Consider the following 20276-nt stretch of genomic DNA (forward strand, 5'->3'; position numbering starts at 1 on the left):
CGGGGCTCGATCCCAGGACCCTGAGATCATGACCCGAGCCGAAGGCAGCAGCCCAAACCACTGAGCCACCCAGGCGCCCCTTGCTTCCACTTTTTAAAGCTGTTTTATGCTTTCTTTCTTTTTTTTTTCCACATTTCATATGTTGATGAATTCTGTTCTTGTTGGTTTGTGATGCTTCCTTTATTGTATATTGGGTTCTTACCTTTTTACTTGGTCTGTCTGAAGGCTTCTAGTCCATTGATTTGTTTGTTGATTCTTGTGACAATATAATAATGTGTTTTTTTGTTTTGTTTTTAAAGATTTTATTTATTTATTTATTTGTCAGATTGAGAGAGCGTGAGCACGCACAAGCAGGCAGAGGCAGAGAGAGAAGCAGGCTCCCTGGCGAGCAAGGAGCCCGATGTGGGACTCGATCCCAGAACCCTGGGATCCAGATCTGAGCCCAAAACAGTGGCTTAACCAACTGAGCCACCCAGGTGCCGATAATAATGTTTTAAGTGTTATAACTTATGTATACATTTTAATATCTTGTAAGCCAAGTATCTCATCATTGTTCTTTTTTTGAAAATTTCTTTGCTATTCTCTCTATTTATTCTTTTAGGTGAACTTAGAATCACTTTATCGCTGTAAAATAACTTTGAATCTTGACTGGATTGACTTAAACATATAATTAATTTTTAAAAGCTGTCATCTTACAAAATTTAGCTTTCCCATCCAGAAATATGGCATCAATTTCCATTTATTCAAATCCTAGTTGCTCAGAGATATACAAATATCCTTGTTTTCTTTGTGTAGAGCATATGCCTTTTTTAAAAAAGTTATTTCTAGGGGCACCTGGCTGGCTCAGTCAGTTGGGCGTCTGCTTTTGGCTTGGTCATAATCTCAGGGTCCTGGGATCAATCAGGGTCCTGAAATTAGCCCCACATTAGACTCTGCTCAGCAGGAAGCCTGGTTCTCCCTGTCCCTCCTGCTCCCCTGCTTGTACTCTCTCTCTGTCAAATAAATAAATAAAATGTCTTAAAAAGCTATTTCTCGGGATTCTATACTATTTTTCATCATCATCACAAATGGATTTTTTTCCTCCATTATATCTTCTGACCGGTTGTTGCTGTCTTACAGGAAAACTATTGACTGCCATTCATTCCACCACTTTGCAGAACTCTTTCCTGAACTCTCTTTCCTGAGTTAAATCTGAGTGTTTCAACTGATTCCCTTGGGTACTCTCTGGAGCGACAAACGCATCAGCTACAAATAATGGTGGGTTTTGTTTCCTTTCCAATAGTTATACCTCATTCCTTTTTCACATCTGACTGTGTTAGCTACAGGCTAGCTTCTAAGATTTGCCTGGCCTGGGCCAAGAGTACAAATGGAGGCCCACTTACCACATCTCAAGGAGCCATGACTTGGAAAGTAAAGAGAAGCCAGAAAGCCAATGCTTGTTACTACTGGGAAACAATCATTGTTATGGAAGAATTTATTGCTATTGAGAGAGGAAGGGCTTGACAAGTTGATTTATCTTTTCTCTTACTAAGCACTTCTGTTGCTCAAATTCTCCCTGCACAGTAAAGCAGTGTCTGATATAAGCAGCCGCATAACACAAACCTTCACGGCATTTGGATGCATTGGCCCTTTGTTTCTAGTACACAGGGCAAGCAATATGAAGTACTGCCCTTGCATTTGAACGATGTTAATTATGAGAGCAGAGGGTTAGGATTATGTGTTCTGCCACACTGAGCATTGGATCCTGAGTGACACAGATGCCCATGTCTTTAAATACATTTATTTTTATGTGTATGTATTATGAGTGACCCTCCAAATTATGGGTGCCAGAGCAGAAGCCCCTCTTGCCCCGGTCTGAGAATAGTACTGGTTACTCAGAACATTTTTTTTTAAGATTGTGTGTATTATTTGTCAGAGAGAGGGCACAAGCAGAGGGAACAGCAGGCAGAGAGAGAGAGGGAGAAACAGTCTTCCTCCTGCACAGAGAGTCAGATGCAGGGCTAGATCCAAGGACCCTGGGATCAGGACCTGAGCTGAAGGCAGACGCTTAATGACTGAGCCACCCAGGTGCCCACTTAGAACATTTCTAAGCACTTTAAAATGGCAGCAGCCTAGCTTTGTCTTCAATCCTAGTAAGAATGCTTTTAGTAATAGTTATCATTCACTGAGGGGTTACCATGTGTCAAATGCCATTATAAGTGCTTTACATACATTATCTCATTCATTCCCTATAGCAACGCCCCAAAATAGGAACTATTATTACTGGGCTTTGTTTGGCTAAGTAACTTGCTCAAAGTCACATGTCTGTATGTTACTGAGCTGGGTATGTTACTGTTTGAAACCCAGGTATGTCTGAAAAAGTCCATTTTATTAATGGCTACATCATGCTAACTCCTATTTTATCATTTATCATAATGTAAGCTGTTGGTTTAAGATGATTCTTTATCTTCATTTGGCTCTGGAGGCAAAATAGAATACCGGATTTTTTTTTAAAGATTTTATTTATTTATTTGACAGAGAGAGAGAGAAATCACAAGTAGGCAGAGAGGCAGGCAGAGAGAGAGAGAGGGAGAAGCAGGCTCCCCGCTGAACAGAGAGTCCGATGTGGGGCTCAATCCCAGGACCCTGAGATCATGACCTGAGCCGAAGGCAGAGGCTTAATCCACTGAGCCACAGGTGCCCCAGAATACTGGATTTTTTAAACTTGAACTTGAAACTGAACTGAGATCCAATGCCTGGTTCCTAGAGAGAGTTGGCCCTCCTTGTTGTCTCTTAGGGAATGAGATATTCTATTCTCTTTTTAAATATTTATTTATTTATTTTTAGAGAGAGAGGGAGAGAGAATCTTCCACAGACTCCCCACTGAGCATGGAGCCCCATGTGGGGCTCAGTCCTAAGAATCCTGAGATCATGACTTGAGTTGAAACCAAGAGTCAGATGCTCAACCGACCAAGCCACCAGGCACCAAAAGAAATTTTATTCTTGATCTATACCATTCCTTATATCCTATCATTTGCATATTTGTAGGTTTTTGCTCCACCTGTGGAGGACTCTCGGTAGTGACTATACCAGGGGTCATGAACTCACATGCCTACAGCGGGTGAAGAGTTCATGTTAATATGTAAATCTCATGAGACATTAGACAACAGATACTAAGTTTTTTTGTATAGTGATCCCCGAATGCTCTGAAAATTCTGTCCAGTGAGTTATGTTATTGGGCCAATGTTTATAGATGGGAAAATTGAGGCTCAAGGAGGTTAGGCCATTTGCTCAAGGTCCTCTTCTCATGAGTGGCAGAGCTAGAAATAGAGTATGCCTAACAGCAGAGCCTATTTTTTGGACCATTATTAGTTTTTAAACTTAGCTGGCCTTAGAATTACCTGGAAGTTTCTTTTTTAAGGCATCTGCAGAGATTCTAATTTAATTGGTCTGGGGCAGGGTCCCCAGCCCTGGTATTTTTAAAAAGCTTTCCAGCTGATTCTTATGTGGGACCACACTAATGAACCCTGGACTCTGTTGCCTCAAAACTCAGCGACCTCAGTGGTGTCTCAGGGAAACACAAGGCACATGGTGGGAAAAGAGCAAAAAGTGAAAAGAGAAACAAGGTTATGGTAGGGTGAGTGCCTCTGTCTACTGTAGGCAACATATGATCTTTATAAGGCAGGTGTGAACAACGAACTCTGAGGACAGCTTGCACGGTAATGGCTCTTTCCTTAGCTTCGCAAGTAGTGCTAATCGAGACCCTCTACAGCACTGGACTGAATGTGTCAGTTATATCAAAATCCCAACTGACAGGTAGCTATAGTCAGCAAATGCAGCTCTTCGATTTTAACTCTTTGAGTTACTTCCAAAAGACAGCCAGCTGTCAGAACCAAGTTTAAAAAACTGAGCCTAATCCAGGATGTGTCCATTTCCAGCAATCCTATGTTCTGTGAGCACAGCCCCCGCACTGAGTTCTCCTCCGTGGTGGAATCTCTTGTCTGGTCTTCCTGGAGAGGCTGATCCCTGAATAGAACCTGCAGTTCAGAACATCCCCAGGGTCCTTGAGCACTGAGCCATGTGGAGCAAGCAAGATTTCTGCCTGTCCTTATAGCTAGAGGCTTTCCTGTCCTTGATGGAAGGCCATAGAGGGCAGAGTACAGGTCCTCTGCTCTAGCAACAACAGCATCACTAGGAAACTTGTTAGAAATGCAAAATTTTCTGGGGTGCCTGGGTGGCTCAGTGGGTTAAAGCCTCTGCCTTGGGTTTGGGTCATGGTCCCAGGGTCCTGGGATCGATGGATCCCCACATCTGGCTCTCTGCTCAGCGGGGAGCCTGCTTCCTCCTCTCTCTCTCTCTCTGCTTACTTGTGATAGCTGTCAAATAAATAAAATAAAATCTTTTTAAAAATGCAAATTTTCTGGCCCTACCCTATACCCACTGAATCAGAAGCTCTGGAAAGGGGCCCCAGCAATCTGTTCTATCAATTCTTCCAGGGAATTTGGAGGAACACTAAAATTTGAGAACCACCAATGAAATGCTAAAAGATTAAAAGTGGAGACACAGACAGCAGACAACTGAATTCAAGTTCTGGTTGTACCATTTACTGTGTGACCTTGGGCAAGTTGTTTCTTCCTCACTAAATGTCAGTTACCTTATCTGTAAAATACAGCTACAATTTTCTTTTCTGTAAAATAGGTAACTACATAGGATAACGCACATAGAACACCAAGCACAGAGTGAGGCACAGAATAAGGATTCAATACATGTTGAATACTTATTATTATTATTATTATTAGGGCTGTTCTGGAAAATCACTTTTATTTCCAACATATTGGATTCCTTTGGAAAAGATCTTAATAAAAGATCAGAAGCCAAACAAAGTTTCTTAAACAACTCAGTGGGGACGGGACAGAAAGTATTTCAGGTACTTTTCGTCGCAGAATCACGAAACATAAAAGCATAGGGGAGTATCTTAAGAATAAACTAGTCCGGGGCGCCTGGGTGGCTCAGTGGGTAAAGCCGCTGCCTTCGGCTCAGGTCATGATCTCAGGGTCCTGGGATCGAGTCCCGCATCGGGCTCTCTGCTCAGCGGGGAGCCTGCTTCCTCCTCTCTCTCTCTCTCTGCCTGCCTCTCCATCTACTTGTGATTTCTCTCTGTCAAATAAATAAAATCTTTAAAAAAAAAAAAAAAGAATAAACTAGTCCTACCATTCCATTCAACTTGATAGTGGCTTTTGAAAGAAATATAGGCATATAGCATCAGAAAAAGAAAGTAGAGATGAGTGTCATTATTATTGAAGATTTGCTAGAGATGGTGATTTGGAGAGCATGGAAACTCTAACCCCTAGTTTGTTGTAGAATTTGTGTCCTTGGGTTGCGTCCGAGGCATGAAGCCGAGGCTCATGTACTCGTGATGTTCCAATGTGGATCAGGACATGGGAGAGGTGTCCCCATGTTATTTCTCTATATCTAGCTTTGAGGGAAGAGATGCCAGTGTTGGAATGCTACTAATATTGAATTGCAAATTCCAACATTATAAAAAGCAAAGGGTTGGGACCTTATTAAGTGAGAAAATGAACATCAGCACCAGCCATATAAATGCGAGGTAGTAAGTATCTTTGTTACCTTAGAAACCAGAAGATAAAGGTAGCTAGGTAGTTTTGGTGACAGTTTCCAGGGTAATTCCTCCCACATACAACATGAGAGCTTTCCTATTACGTTAACTCTTTCTCTACAAGCCCACAGGACCCTCACTCAATGTTCCACTATCATCTCTCTCTCTCAAAAAAACTCCCTTTCTGACTTCCCTATTTTTGTAAGTACCAATGCCATTCTCCTAAGTACTCTCTTCAAAAACCCGTGATGTTTATCAGAGAACTGAAGGGCCCCAAAAGTAATATGTATTTCCAAACCTAAGAGATACAGTTTAGAAAAAATTAGAAACATAAATCAGGAAATGATAGACTTTTCAATTGAAAAAAAAATTTTTTTTAAAAGCTCACAGTGAATGAAACTAACCATCTGTGACTCTTCCCTGAAGCAACTTCTTGTAAATATAATTTGTAGATATACTGCAGATGAGATTAAGATGCTTCCCAATATCTCACCTGGGAGCAACCAACCCAGAATGTAATTCATGTAAGATGAGCTGTTACCTTGGCAACTGTGACATGAGGATAGGAGGCAGGTAATATTGTAATGACAGAAAATTCTGGTAAGTAGTTAGATGTGATGGAAAAAAGAACAGTGGAGAGTCAGCGTTTATCCAACACTGTTCAAGTAACAGGAACACCAGTCTGGAAAGCATGTTACAATTAACCCGAAGACCTCTCTCAAAACCATTCATCTCTGTCTGTTTAAATTGCAAGTGACCTTCTGATTGCTAGTTTGGTTTCTCCAGTACATATAGTTGATAGTTATAACCCTAGATAGGAGATATGAATATTTCAGTCACTAGAAACTGGCTTGTAAACCAGTATCCTACAAATCTGCTTCGTGTATGTTAGTCCTTCAGAGTCTAAATCACTTTCATAGGAACTGATAAAATCTGGTTCTCAGTTTCACAGTCTGGACTATGGGGGATTTACCAAGATGCATCCATTTGCTTTTTTCTCTGATATTTTACTCTTTTTTTTATATTATCAATGTAATGCCTATCTATTGTAAAACAAAATTTGAAAAGTACAGAAATGAGAAGGAAACTGACAAATGATTCATTCCTAGGCAACAATTATAAATAGTTGGTGTATTGCCTTCCAATGCATTTTTTGCTTTATACATATAGTATCGTACTGAACGGGTAATTCTTTATCCTGTTTTTTTCATTTAAGGTTGCCTTCTACACATATTTTGATATCATTACAAACTCAAAGACACAATTTTAAGTTAAATTCTTCCTGAAGTGTAACACACATACAGAAAAGTGCACATATCAAGAGTATAGACTGATCATTTTTTGCAAAGTGAACACACCTCTATAACCAGCACCCAGATGAGGAAATAGAATATTATCAGCACCTCAGAATACCCCTCATTCCCCCTGCCAGCTACTCTCCACACCCTAGAGGTAATGCCATTCTGACTTCTAACACCATACCATGGGTGTCATTTTTAGTATCTCTGAAATTGTCTATGGATAGACCATATTTTAGGTAATCATTCCCTGTTTTCTAATGTTGGACCTTAAAGATGCTTTTTTGTTTATTTCATTTTATTTTACTTATTTGAGAGAGAGACAGAGATAGAGAGAGAGAGCACAAGTGGAGAGGAGAGGAAGAAGCAGGCTACCTGCCCAGCAGGGACCCTGACCCAGGGCTCCATCCCAGGATCCTAGGATCATGATCTGAGTAGAAGGCAGATGCTTAACCACTTAACTGACTGAGCCACCCAGATGCCCTGATGCTTTTTAAATTTTTAACTGTGAGACCCTTTAGGCATATCTTTGTTCACATCTCTATCTCCTTAGAATAAACTCCAGAGATGAAATTTCAGGGGCAAATAGTGTGGTAATTTAAAAGATTCTTGATTCTGGGGTGCCTGAGTGGCTCAGTGGGTTAAGCCTCTGCCTTGGGCTTGGGCCCTGGTCTCAGGGTCCTGGGATGGAGCCCTGCATCGGGTGCTTTGCTTCACAGGGAGCCTGGGAAGGAAGCCTTTGCAAGAAGGCCCCCTCCCCCTCCCCCCACCTCTCTGCCTACTTGTGATCTTTCTCTCTGTGTCAAATAAATAAATAAATCTTTAAAAAAAATTCTTTTTTTCAATTAATTTATTTTCAGCATAACAGTATTCATTATATTTTCTTTCTTTTTTTTTAAAGATTTTATTTATTTATTTGACAGAGAGAGATCACAAGTAGGCAGAGAGGCAGGCAGAGAGAGAGGGGGAAGCAGGTTCCCTGCCCAGCAGAGAGCCCGAGGCGGGGCTTGATCCTAGGACCCTGAGATCTTGACCTGAGCAGAAGGCAGCGAAGGCAGTGGCTTAACCCACTGAGCCACCCAGGGGCCATTCATTATTTTTTCACCACACCCAGTGCTCCATGCAATCTGTGCCCTCTCTAATACCCACCACCTGGTACCCCAACCTCCCATCCCCCCAACTTCAAACCCTTCAGATTGTTTTTCAATTTTAGTATATGTGCTGCCAAAGTGAGCACCCTTCAGATTGTTTTTCAGAGTCCATAGTCTCTCATGATTCACCTCCCCTTCCAATGTACCCCAACTCCCTTCTCCTCTCTAACTCTCCATGTCCTCCATGTTTTTTGTTATGCTCCACAAATAAGTGAAACCATTAGATAATTGACTCTCTCTGCTTGACTTATTTCATTCAGCATAATCTCTTCCAGTCCTGTCCATGTTGCTACAAAAGTTCGGTATTCATCCTTTCTGATGGAGGCATAATACTCCATAGTGTATATGGACCACATCTTCCTTATCCATTTGTCCTTTGAAGGGCATCTTGGTTCTTTCCACAGTTTGGCGACCGTGGCCATTGCTGCTATAAACATTGGTGTACAGATGGCCCTTCTTTTCATGACATCTGTATCTTTGGGGTAAATACCCAGGAGTGCAATTGCAGGGTCATAGGGAAGTTCTATTTTTTATTTCTTGAGGAATCTCCACACTGTTCTCCAAAGAGGCTGCACCAACTTGCATTCCCACCAACAGTGTAAGAGGGTTCCCCTTTCTCCACATCCTCTCCAACACATGTTGTTTCCTGTCTTGTTAATTTTGGCCATTCTAACTGGTGTAAGGTGATATCTCAATGTGGTTTTAATTTGAATCTCCCTGATGCCTAGTGATGATGAACATTTTTTCATGTCTGATAGCCATTTGTAGGTCTTGATTGGAGAAGTGTCTCTTCATATCTTCTGCCCATTTTTTGATATGATTGCCTGTATTGTGTGTGTTGAATTTGAGGAGTTCATTATAGATCCTGGATATCAACCTTTTGTCTGTACTGTCATTTGCAAATATCTTCTCCCATTCTGTGGGTTACCTCTTTGTTTTTTTGACTGTTTCCTTTGCTGTGCAGAAGCTTTTGATTTTGATGAAGTCCCAGAAGTTTATTTTTGCTTTTGTTTCCTTTGCCTTTGGAGACATATCTTGAAAGAAGTTGCTGTGGCTGATATCAAAGAGATTACTGCCTATGTTCTCCTGTAGGATTCTGATGGATTCCTGTCTCACGTTGATGTCTTTTATCCATTTTGAGTTTATCTTTGTGTATGGTGTAAGAAAATGGTCGACTTTCATTCTTCTACATATAGCTGTCCAGTTTTCCCAGCACCATTTATTGAAGAGACTGTCTTTAAAAAAAGATTCTTGTTTCTAATTGCTTTCCAGGAATTTTATATCAATTTATAATCCAACCAGCAGTGCGCAAGAGCATCTGCCTCACTGTCCATGGTCTACTTCGAGGAATAACAGATCTTTTCAAATCTTTGCTCATCTATATACTTTGCATGTTTTGTCATTACTAGTGAGGTAGAACAATTATGTTTCTCTTCCTGTGAATGAATTATCTCCTCAAACCTTTGCCAAGGTCTTTGTTAGGGACACTATGTTTTTCTTATCCATTTATATAAGCTCTTTATACAATAAAGATAATGATCCTTTGCCATACTTGTATATCTTTTTCTGTCTGTTGTATATATTTTTTAATTTGTTCATTATATCTTTGTCATATAGAAATTCTTAGGGTTTATGTAGTAAACTCTACCTACTTGGTGTTTTTTTTTCCCTACTGGTTTTCAGTTTAGAAAGTCCTCCTATGTCCAGGTTTCAGATGCATAATTATCTATATTCTATTTTAGGACTTTCATAATTTGAGTTTTTTGAACTTTTGACTAATCATCTAGTATTTCAGTTGATGCGTGACGATAAGTTTCAAAATTTGATAAACATCACTATCAGTGCTTGTTAAAAACTCAAATATGGGGTGCCTTGGGTGTCTCAGTCCGTTAAGAGTCTGCCTTGGGCTTGAGACATGATCCCGGGGTTCTGGGACTCACACATGGGGCTCTTTGCTCAGCAGGGAGCCTGCTTCTCCCTCTGTGTGCCTCTCCACCTGCTTGTGCTCGCTTTCTCTCTCCGACAAATAAATAAATAAATAAAATCTTAAAAAACCCAAATATTTCTGAGTTCTATTCCCCTGAGATTTTGATTCTGTAGTTACAGGGTGGGGCTCATGAACGAGTACTTGTTACAGTCACCCCAGCTAATTACATTGTAGATGAGCCCTTGTCCATATTTTGTGAAATTCTTTTTTTTTAAGATTTTATTTATGTATTTGAGAGAGAGAGAGAGAGAGAGAAAGTGAGCGCGCATGAGCATGGTGGAGGATCAGAGGGAGAGGGAGAAGCAGACTCCCCGCTGAGCAGGGATTTTCCCCCCCCCCTCCCCCCAATAGGATTCCAACCCGGGACTCAGATCAGAGCGGTAGGCAGATGTATAGCGGACTGAGCCACCCAGGTGCCCCACACATTTTAAGAAATTCTTACAGAACGCAGTGTAGGAGCGCCTGGGTGGCTCAGTCGTTAAGCGTTTGCCTTCCGCTATAACCTGAGTCCTGGGATGGAGTCCTATGGGAGGGGGTTGTCCCTGCTCAGCGGGGAGTCTGCTCTCTCTCCCCCACTCCCCCTGCTTGAATTCCCTCTCTCGATGTCTCTCTCTCTGTGTGTCAAATAAATAAATGCAATCTTAAAAAAAAATAGAACGCAGTGTAACCTGCCTTGGTACAGAGAGAGACTTAAATGCCTCCCATCTGGATGACTGCAGCAGTCTCCCTCAGCTTCCAAGACAATACACCTTAAAATCTATCCTACACACAGCATCTAGAGTTCTGTTCCAGAAACATCTCCTGAAAAACTCTTCATTAGCTGCCTATTGTTAAAAAAACTAAATCAAACCTCTCATCCAGCACTCCAGGATTATCCTTCCTGACCTAGTGACCTCATCGGCCTTCTAGAACGCTAACGACTTCAGCACAACCTTCCCATCTAGCCTGACCTGCCTCCTCCTGGTCCTTGAACACAAATTGCTCATTCTTGTTTTCCTTCTGCAGCTTCTACCTCTTCTCGGGTTATTCAAATCTTAAGCATTAAACTCAATCCTCACATTCTTTTCCTTCCCTCACTACCGGGAAGATCCCCTGCTTTGCTAGAATTAGCAAAGCCCATTGTTGTGTATTCTTCCCTTTTGAGTCTTCCCATTGGGTAACGTAATTTAGAGGGCGTGGCCTGTGCATCTATTCCTCTCAGCCTCTACGGTGGTCACACCTGAAGAAATGTGGTTAATGGAAGTGATTTTAATACATGTTATTTCTGAAAGCTTATGCGGTAGCCTCTCTGAAATCTCCTCTAGATCAAAACAAGAATGACAAATTTTCAGAAACTTCACGTTGTTGTGATTTGGTTTGCTGATAATCCAGATAAGCAAAGGTTATCTAGGCTTCAACTCTTATTTAATTAAACAATATTGCTTGTCACCTATGACATGTCCATTTATTGACTTTTCCAGTTGAAGAGTCTAACCTTTTCTTTAATATGGGATATTTCTTTTTCCTCTTACAAATGTGATGATTTTTCTTTTATAGAAGAACATGCTTTATTAGATTAAATAAATATAAAAGGGTTAATGGCTAAATAATTACATTATAGCTTCCTTAATTTCTTTTCTCTCTTTACCCCTCAGGGTTCTCTGCCTTCTCAAATGACAGACTTGCTTTAAAGGAGTTCACTTGGATGCTCAGAACAGGTGGGGGATGCCCTTCCCTTTCAAATAGACAAGGGAAGGATTCAATTCAATGCATCAAATATTCACGGAGCTTCTATTAGGGCACCTGGCTCAGTACTAGGCACAATAATGAATGCCAAGATGAGAAATGATAATGGAGCAGAAGGATGTGGGAAGGAAAAGAAAAGGAAAGAAGAGGTGGAGAAAGGAATAAAGCTGTCTATCTGCATAAAAGGGGTCTAAGAGGAGAGAAAGGGAGAAGAGAACCAAAGGTGCATTCTCCAGCCTGGTCTCACTTGATAGCAATGTGCAAGCCTAGAAATATGAAGCAATGGTTTGAGTTAAAATAGTACTTAAGAACTGTTAGAGTGTTTAGGAAAGGCCATAAATTGGGGGTACCTGGGTGACTCAGTCATTAGGCATCTGCCTTCGGCTTAGGTCACAGTCCTAGATCAGCCCCACATTGAGCTCCCTGCTCCACGGGAAGCCTGTTCTCCCTCCCTCACTCCCCCTGCTTGTGTTCCCTCTCTTGCTGTGCCTCTCTCTGAAAAAAAATAAAAAAGAATCTTAAAAAAAAAAAAAGGAAGGGCCATAAATTGAGTCAAGCCTTTACCTGCTCAAGCCTTTGGAATGGGGAGTAAAAGATCTCTGTCTCTCTTTTTTTTAAAGGGTATATATGTATGAGTGTGCAAGTGTGTATACTTATACAATATATAAAATTATTTTTGGCTGGTAATAGCTAACACTTAATGAGTGTGTGCTTACTCCGTTCTAAGTACTTTATTAACCTATTTACTCTATCACAACCCTGTGAGATAGGTGCAATTACTATGGACATTTTTTTCAGATGGGGAAGCTGAGGCATTGAGCAATTAAGTTGCCAAGTTCGCACACCTTCTATCTGGCAGGTCAGACTTTGAACTTTGGTCTGGCTGACTTAATGTTTGCTGTTATTTGAGGCACTTGGCCATGTGTAACCTACTGCTGCATTCACTAGGGCTAATGCATTGCCTTGCACATAACAGGCATATTATGCTTTGAATAAATAACTGAAATTTTAGCTATAAAGTGATTTCCACTAAAGTCTAATTACTATTAAAAATAAAAATTAAGTGTCATTAAATGTGGACTTACTTTGCTGTAAATTTTAATTTTATTAAAAACATTTTTTTTTTTACAGCACACGCATGTGTGTATATTTCAACATTCTCTTACTCATTTGGCTGGGCTCCCGATCCCTCTAAAAATTAGAGGAATCACTGAATGTAGTCCAGGAGCTGGTAAATGAATTATTGGTATCTGATGTATTTTTGGAGTAGTGCTGTGTTGGTGGGGTCCAGAGCCGATGGCCTAGAGACAATTCTTTTTTTTTTTTTTTAAATATTTTATTTACTTATTTGAGAGAGAGACAGTGAGAGAGAGCATGAGCGAGGAGAAAGTCAGAGAGAGAAGCAGACTCCCCATGGAGCTGGGAGCCTGATGCGGGACTCGATCCCAGGAATCCAGGATCATGACCTGAGCCGAAGGCAGTCGTCCAACCAACTGAGCCACCCAGGCGTCCCCTAGAGACAATTCTTGAGACATCTTTGATGCATAAAGGTTGTTTTACTAAAGCATGGGACTGGACCCGCCAGCAGAAATAGCTGCTGTTGGGGGGGGTGGTTGTGAGGAGGACAGATTATATACTTTGGAGTTGGGGGAAGTAAAGATAAGGGAAATTCTAAAAGGATTTTCATATGCTAACAAAGATTGACAGGGTCCTGGAGACCTCGGTAGTGTCAAACTAAGGTTGTTTTCACCTCTAGCAAGGCATTTACTTTAAGACAGTTGGAAGCTTCCTGGAGAAAGGTTATACTCCTCCTGCCTCAAGTATTTGTCATTGGGCTTCGGGTTATAAGGATATTTAATTTTATCTGCATTTCCTTCTGCCTTTGTTCTCCACATCAGTAGCTAGTCTCCTCTGTCTTTTGAAGTTGAAAAGCAATTCTTGCCCTGAGGATTTAGTAGCCCCGCGTGGGATCCACTTAAGAAACCAAGTTTACCTTGTCATAAGAATGTAACACTTTGCTGAAGCAATGTAAAATATAGAGGGAGAACGAATGCTGGAAAGTCCCTAGGGCCCCAAGGAAGGCCAACTCAAAAAAAAGTTGCGATTTGAAGAAACCGCCCTACCCTTCATCTCCCAATCTTCCAACCAATCCATCATGGATCTGAGCCCATAATTTTGGTTGTGTTAAATCGCGAGCACCCTGAGATGGGCACCACTATTCACACTGTAGTTCAAATTTCTTTGTGATTTTTTTTTTTTTTTAGGCTTATCCAGATCCACCAATGGGACGGGGAGAAGAGCAGGCGGTGGGCGGGGTCGCTGGGAGGGGAGAAGAGGGCACCTTGGGGAGAAACCTTGGTGCGGGGGGGGTGGGGGGGTGAGGGGGCAACAGGGCGTTGGGTGATTTTGAAAAGGTCTCTAGAGAAGGGCCACGTTAAAGTAGGGAGGAGGGCTCCCCGAAACTAGCTGCCCTGGCAGGGCAGGCTGACCCGCGCCTGGGAGGAGCCCCGCGTCCTGTTGCGCCTGCCCGGGTCTGGCTGCGTGTGCGTCGGGAGTCGAGCCGCGGTGCCGCACCAGGAAGTGACTCTCCCCAGCGGCAGCGATCCAGGCCGCCCGCTGGCTTTTTCGTGTGCCGCCTCAGGTTTGTTAAGAGGACTTATTGGTTGCAAAGGTATGGGGAGGGGGGTACGTGAAGAGCTCAGAAAGCCCGATGGAACCCTTACGGTAGAGAAAACTGTTTAGTGAACCCAATTGCCCGCGGGGCGGAGAATTGAGGCCGGAGGAGGTGGGAACGGACGGGACAGAACGCTAGCTGTCCAAGGTTGCGGCCAGCCTGGCGGCCAGCCTGGCGTCCGCCTGTGATGTGACCTCAGCCCTCTCTTGGCCCAAATTCAGTGATAGTCTTTCCTGCAGACATGGTGGGTAGAATTTCTCCGAAGAAGAGGGGGATGGAGGGGCTGGTGAAGGGGTCTGGTGGGGGAAGGACCTGATTGAACGTGCAATGCAGTGAGGACTCTGCAATACACCCCTATGTCCGTCTCATTTTGCCGAGAACCTTGTCGGGGGCCAGGCCAGCTGAAGGAAGGATGAACAGAGAATGTAAGCAGGACCCTGGTCTGTGTGTAAACATTTTGGTCCAAGAAGCTCCTTGGCCTCACACGCATCAGGACCTACCACATAGTCTCGGATTGGAACCTCTCTGAGCATTTCAGGCAGGTTAGCTATTCCAACCCTAGAGACTTAGTCTACATTCCTATCTGGCAGCTCTGGACCCAGAGTCCCTTTCCGATTAATTCCTATAGGAGAAACTGAGTAGATGTCACACACTTTTTTTTTTTAACCCTAGCATTTTTTTTTCCTGGTTTTCCCAAGAAGTTTATTCGGGCAGAACTGGAGACACACAGAGGCTTTGCACCTAAAAGAGGGTGTTGGGCCTCTTGGTGGGCATTTTTTTTTTTTTTGATAGGAAAATCTCTGAAATGAAACCAGACTTTTCTGTGGGCAAATGCCCCATCTGACATCAAGAAACAAAGAAACATAATTCACTTTGACTGGTATTATTATGCTGCCTTGAAAAATATATTTCACTACAGAAATTACTAAATATGGTAAAAAGGTCTTTACCAGGAGCCGTGACTTGTTGGCAATAGTAGGGTCCTATTTTAGACCATATCTGATAATTTGGAGGAAGAAACATAGATGCATTAAGACCCCTCTGCTGGGATATAGGGCAAGTGGAGCACAGTCATGGTGGCATTCACCAGTGAGAGGACTCCACACACTCAAAATAAGTCTGAATGTTGTGGGGTACAGATAGCTGTCTTCAGTCCTCAGCTCCCCTGTCCCTCCTCTGCCAACCCCTAAATGGGCCTGCAGCACACCCTCCCCCTTCAGTCTGCCTCTACTCTGCCCCGTCCTTCTTTTTGTCTCCTACCTCTTCACTCATTTCCTCTCTCCAGTTTTTGTTTTTCTTCATATCAAATACATACTTTTGTCTCACTTTAGAAAAATGTTTGTCACAGATCACACACTTTTGATGGTATTAATAGGTGGTCCAGGGCAGGCCTTAAGTCCACCACACTCCAGCAGGCACTAAAGCAGAATGTTATGAAAGTTGTCTTGTTTGTGTTTTGTTTTATAAGTTTCCCGCATATTTTACTTATCCTAGCAGCACTCACATGCTTTATTACATCTCGCCAGTTTTGTAGGTCGGACACATGGAGGCATAAAGAAGTCAAGTGATGTGCTTTGAATCAGAGCCTAAGGAGAGATAATGACACATATCAAATTCCTGCTGTTAGGTGCTGTCCTGAGCACTTTGTATATATGAGCTCGTTTAATTCTTTTTTAAAATTTAATTTATTATTATTTTTAATTCTTTTTTTTTTAAAGATTTATTTGACAGAGAGAGACACAGCGAGAGAGAGAACACAAGCAGGGGGAGTGGAAGAGGGAGAAGCAGGCTTTCCTCTGAGGAGGGAGCCCAGTGAGGGGAGCTGGATCCCAGGACCCTGAGATCATGACCTGAGCCGAAGGCAGATGCATAACGGACTGAGCCAGCAGGTGTCCGAGCTCAGGTGTCCGAGCTCGTTTAATTTTAGCACAACCCTGAAAGGTAAGTGGTACTCGTCCTGTTTTTTTTTGTTTCTTTTAAAGATTTTATTTATTTATTTGACAGACAAAGATCACAAGTAGGCAGAGAGGCAGGCAGAGAGAGAGAGGGAGAAACAGGCGTCACGCTTAGCAGAGAGCCCGAGGCGGAGCTTGATCCCAGGACCCTGAAATCATGACCTGAGCTGAAGGCAGAGGCTTTAACCCACTGAGCCACCCAGGCACCCTGGTTCTCATCCTATTTTGATAGATGATGGCACTGACATTCATAATGCTTAAGTAACTTGCTGGAAAGTCACATAGCTAGTGAGCAACAGAGCTGAGATTAGAATACGGCTCCAAAGCCCATTTTCTTTTTTTCTTTTTTTTTAAGATTTTATTTATTTATTTGACAGAGAGAGACACAGCGAGAGAGAGAACACAAGCAGGGGGAGTGGAAGAGGGAGAAGCAGGCCTTCCTCTGAGGAGGGTGCCCAGTGGGGGGAGCTGGATCCCAGGACCCTGGGATCATGATCTCAGCTGAAGGCAGATGCTTAATGACTGAGCCACCCAGGCGCACCTAAAGCCTATTTTCTTAGTAACTTGCCTTTTCCTGGGTACTATCTATGAACACCTCAACTTTGAGCAGCTTAAATCTGTTTTGTTAGAAATTTGTGAAGTCCCCCCCTGCACCCTGCAAATGCCTCCATGTTGTGACAGTTACTTTCTTTAGTGTTTGGTAAACACACACAATGGTATATGGGCTAAATATTATAGCACCCAGGTCAGTATCCTTTAAGTACCCAGTAGACATAGCATACGAATTTCACAGTAATAAGAGGAAGCCATAGGGGAATTTCTGTCAATAAATCTGTTACATACATCGGGGATAGTGTGTGTGTGTGTGTGTGTGTGTGTGTGTTCTGAATTAAGGTATGACTTAACATTGGAATATAATCCAATCTAGAGGACAAGGGCAAAAAGGTAATTTCATAGCTCATCATTAAGGTGTCCAGCCAAGTCCATTCACATGTCCTTGGTACCCAAACAAGTTACACAGCCATGATCAGGCACCATAAAGTAAAAAGGCAACAGCACTGACTCCTGTGTTGGAGGCAAAGGGATCCCTTCCTCCTTCCAAAGTGTGGCCCTCACCTGTTCTAGTTCTTGCAGCTTTTGTCTTATAGTTACTCCTCATTGTCCTCCCCCCCATCAGTATTGCCACCACCACCCAGTCGTCTACTGTCTTTAAGCATCATGACAGTTAACTGAGTTTTCGCTAGGTACTGGGTGCTATGCTCAGAGCTTACCAAACATCATTTGTATGTATGTATGTATTTTGTTCATCATCTGTTTTTAATCTGCTGAGTACTTTTTATTAATTATCCTTTATTTAACTCTTACAACCACTATATGAGGTAGGTACTACTATTATCTTGATTTTACAGATTAAAAAAAAGGAAAGCCATGGGGAATAATTGACTTGCCAAAGCTCACTTAACTAGTAAGTGATGGAGTCAGGGAACCACTCAGGTCTGCCTGACTCTAGGGTCTACATGCCTAAGATCTCAGACCTTCATTTGGTCCTCCTGTCTGCCACTTAGTACTGCCTTATTTCCCTTCTTTGGCCTCGGACTTACTGGATATGTCAGGGCCTTACCTAAAGCCATCTTCCTTGGCCTCTAAGCTCCACATTCTCCTGGGTCACAAGCATCTCTTCTTGTTCTCCTGATACTGCCTTTTTCCCAGGTGTAGTCATTGGTCTTTTGCTCTTTTTACTGAAAGCTCGCATTTATTTATTTATAAATTTTTTAAAAAAGATTTTATTTATGTGACACAGAGAAATAGTACAAGCAGGGGGTGTGGCAAGGAGAGGGAGAAGCAGGCTCCCACAGAGCAGGAAGCCCAATGTGGGGCTTGATCCCAGGACTCTGGGATTATGACCTGAGCTGAAGACAGACGCTTAACCAACTGAGCCACCCAGGTGCCCCTGAAAGCTCTTAAAAAAAAAATCTTGGGGCGCCTGGGTGGCTCAGTGGGTTAAAGCATCTGCCTTTGGCTCAGGTCATGATCCTGGGGTTCTGGGATCGAGCCCAGCATCGGGCTCTCTACTCAGCGGGGAGCCTGCTTCCCCCACCTCTCTTTGCTGCCTCTCTGCCTACTTGTGATCTTTGCCTGTCAAATAAATAAATAAAATCTTTAAAAAAAAAATCTTACAACTTGTACTTACAGACACTCAATCAAATCCCTAACCCCAACTTCTCTCATGACTCGTAGTATTGCTTCTCTACTTGTTAGATGTTTCCATTTGGGTATTTTCCTTACCATTGAAAACACATGCCTCAAACATGAATTTACTTTTAAAAAAAAAAAAGATTTATCTATTTATTTGAGAGAGAGAGAGTGTGAGCAAGAGCATATGTGAGTAGGAGGAGGGGTAGAGGGACAGAATTCTTTAAGCAGTTTCCCCACTGAGTGCAGAGCCTGATGCAGGGCCTGATCCCATGACTCATGAGATCATGACCTGAGCCAAAACCAAGAGTGAGCCACCCAGGCCCTCCTGAGCTCACTTTTTCCCCCTCTTTTTTATTTTTAATTTTTATTTATTTATTTGACAGACAGAGATCACAAGTAAGCAGAGAGGCAGGCAGAGAGAGAGGAGGAAGCAGGCTTACTGCTGATCAGAGAGCCTGATACGGGGCTCGATCCCAGGACCCTGGGATCATGACCTGAGCCGAAGGCAGAGGCTTTAACCCACTGAGCCACCCTGGCGCCCCTTATTTTTATTTTTTAATTAAATTCTTGATTTAGAATTAGATTAGAATAATAGAGTTTTATTAAATTCTTGATTTAAATTCTTTATATGTTCAATTTAATTAACATATACTGTATTAATTAGTTTCAGGGGTGGAATTTATGTTTCATCAGTTGCATATTACACCCAGTGCTCATTACTTCAAGTGCCCTTCTTAATGCCAATTACCTTTTCCCCTACCCAGCTCCCCTCCAGCAACCCTCTATTTGTTTCCTAGATTTAAGCATCTCATATGGTTTACCTTGCTCTCTATTTTCACCTTAACTTTATTTTTCTTTCCTTCTTCTATGTTCATCTGTTTTGTTTCTTAAATCCCACATATGAGTGAAATCATATGGTATATGTCTTTCTCTGATTGACTTATTTTGCTTAGCATAATACCTTCTAGTTCCATCCATGTCATTCCATATGTCAAGATTTCATTCTTTTTGATGGCTGAGTAATATTCCATTGTGCATATACACACACTGCATCTTCTTTATCCATTCATCGTCAGTGGAAATCTTAGCTCTTTCTATAGTTTGGCTATTGTAGAACATTGCTGCTATAAACATTGGGGTGCAGGTACCCCTTTGGATCACCACATTTTTATCTTTGGGTAAATACCTAGTGCAATTTCTAGGTCATAGGGTAGCTCTATTTTCAACTTTTAATGAACCTCCATACTGTTTTCCAGAGTGGCTGCACCACTTTCCATTCCCACCAACATTTTAAGAACTTTCCCCTTTCTCTGAATCCTTGCCAACATCTGTTGTTTCCTGATTTGTTAATTGTAGTCATTTGGACTGGTGTGAGGTGGTATCTCATTGTGATTTTGATTTGTGTGTGATTTGGAGTGATGTTGAGCACTTTTTCATGTGTCTGTTGGCCATTTGTATGTCTTCTTTGTAGAAATGTCTTTATGTCTTCTGCCCATTTCTTGACTAGATTTTTTTGGGTTTTTTGGATGTTGAGTTTGATAAGTGCTTTACAGATTATGGATACTAGCCCTTTATCTGATAAGATATTTGCAAATATCTTTTCCTATTCCATATGCTGCCTTTTAGTTTTGTTTACTATTTCCTCAGGTGTGCAAAAGCTTTTTATCTTGGTGAAGTCCCAATAGTTCATTTTT

The 20276-nt window shown here is 42.1% G+C and overlaps 1 protein-coding gene across 4 annotated transcripts in view; it reads left to right on the forward strand.

Annotated features, from left to right (window-relative positions):
- The first annotated feature begins 14140 nt into the window (after positions 1-14140).
- TRMT2B (tRNA methyltransferase 2 homolog B) overlaps positions 14141-20276 on the forward strand; it is a 55274-nt gene continuing 49138 nt past the window's right edge. For all 4 annotated transcript variants that reach the window (XM_059385160.1, XM_059385158.1, XM_059385157.1 and 1 more), the window contains exons 1-2: positions 14141-14398; positions 16150-16372. The gene's annotated coding sequence lies outside the window, so the exon portion shown is untranslated. The remainder of the gene's footprint in view (positions 14399-16149; positions 16373-20276) is intronic.

This window comes from Mustela nigripes, chromosome X (genome assembly GCF_022355385.1).
Source record: "Mustela nigripes isolate SB6536 chromosome X, MUSNIG.SB6536, whole genome shotgun sequence".
NCBI classification, from domain to species: domain Eukaryota; kingdom Metazoa; phylum Chordata; class Mammalia; order Carnivora; family Mustelidae; genus Mustela; species Mustela nigripes.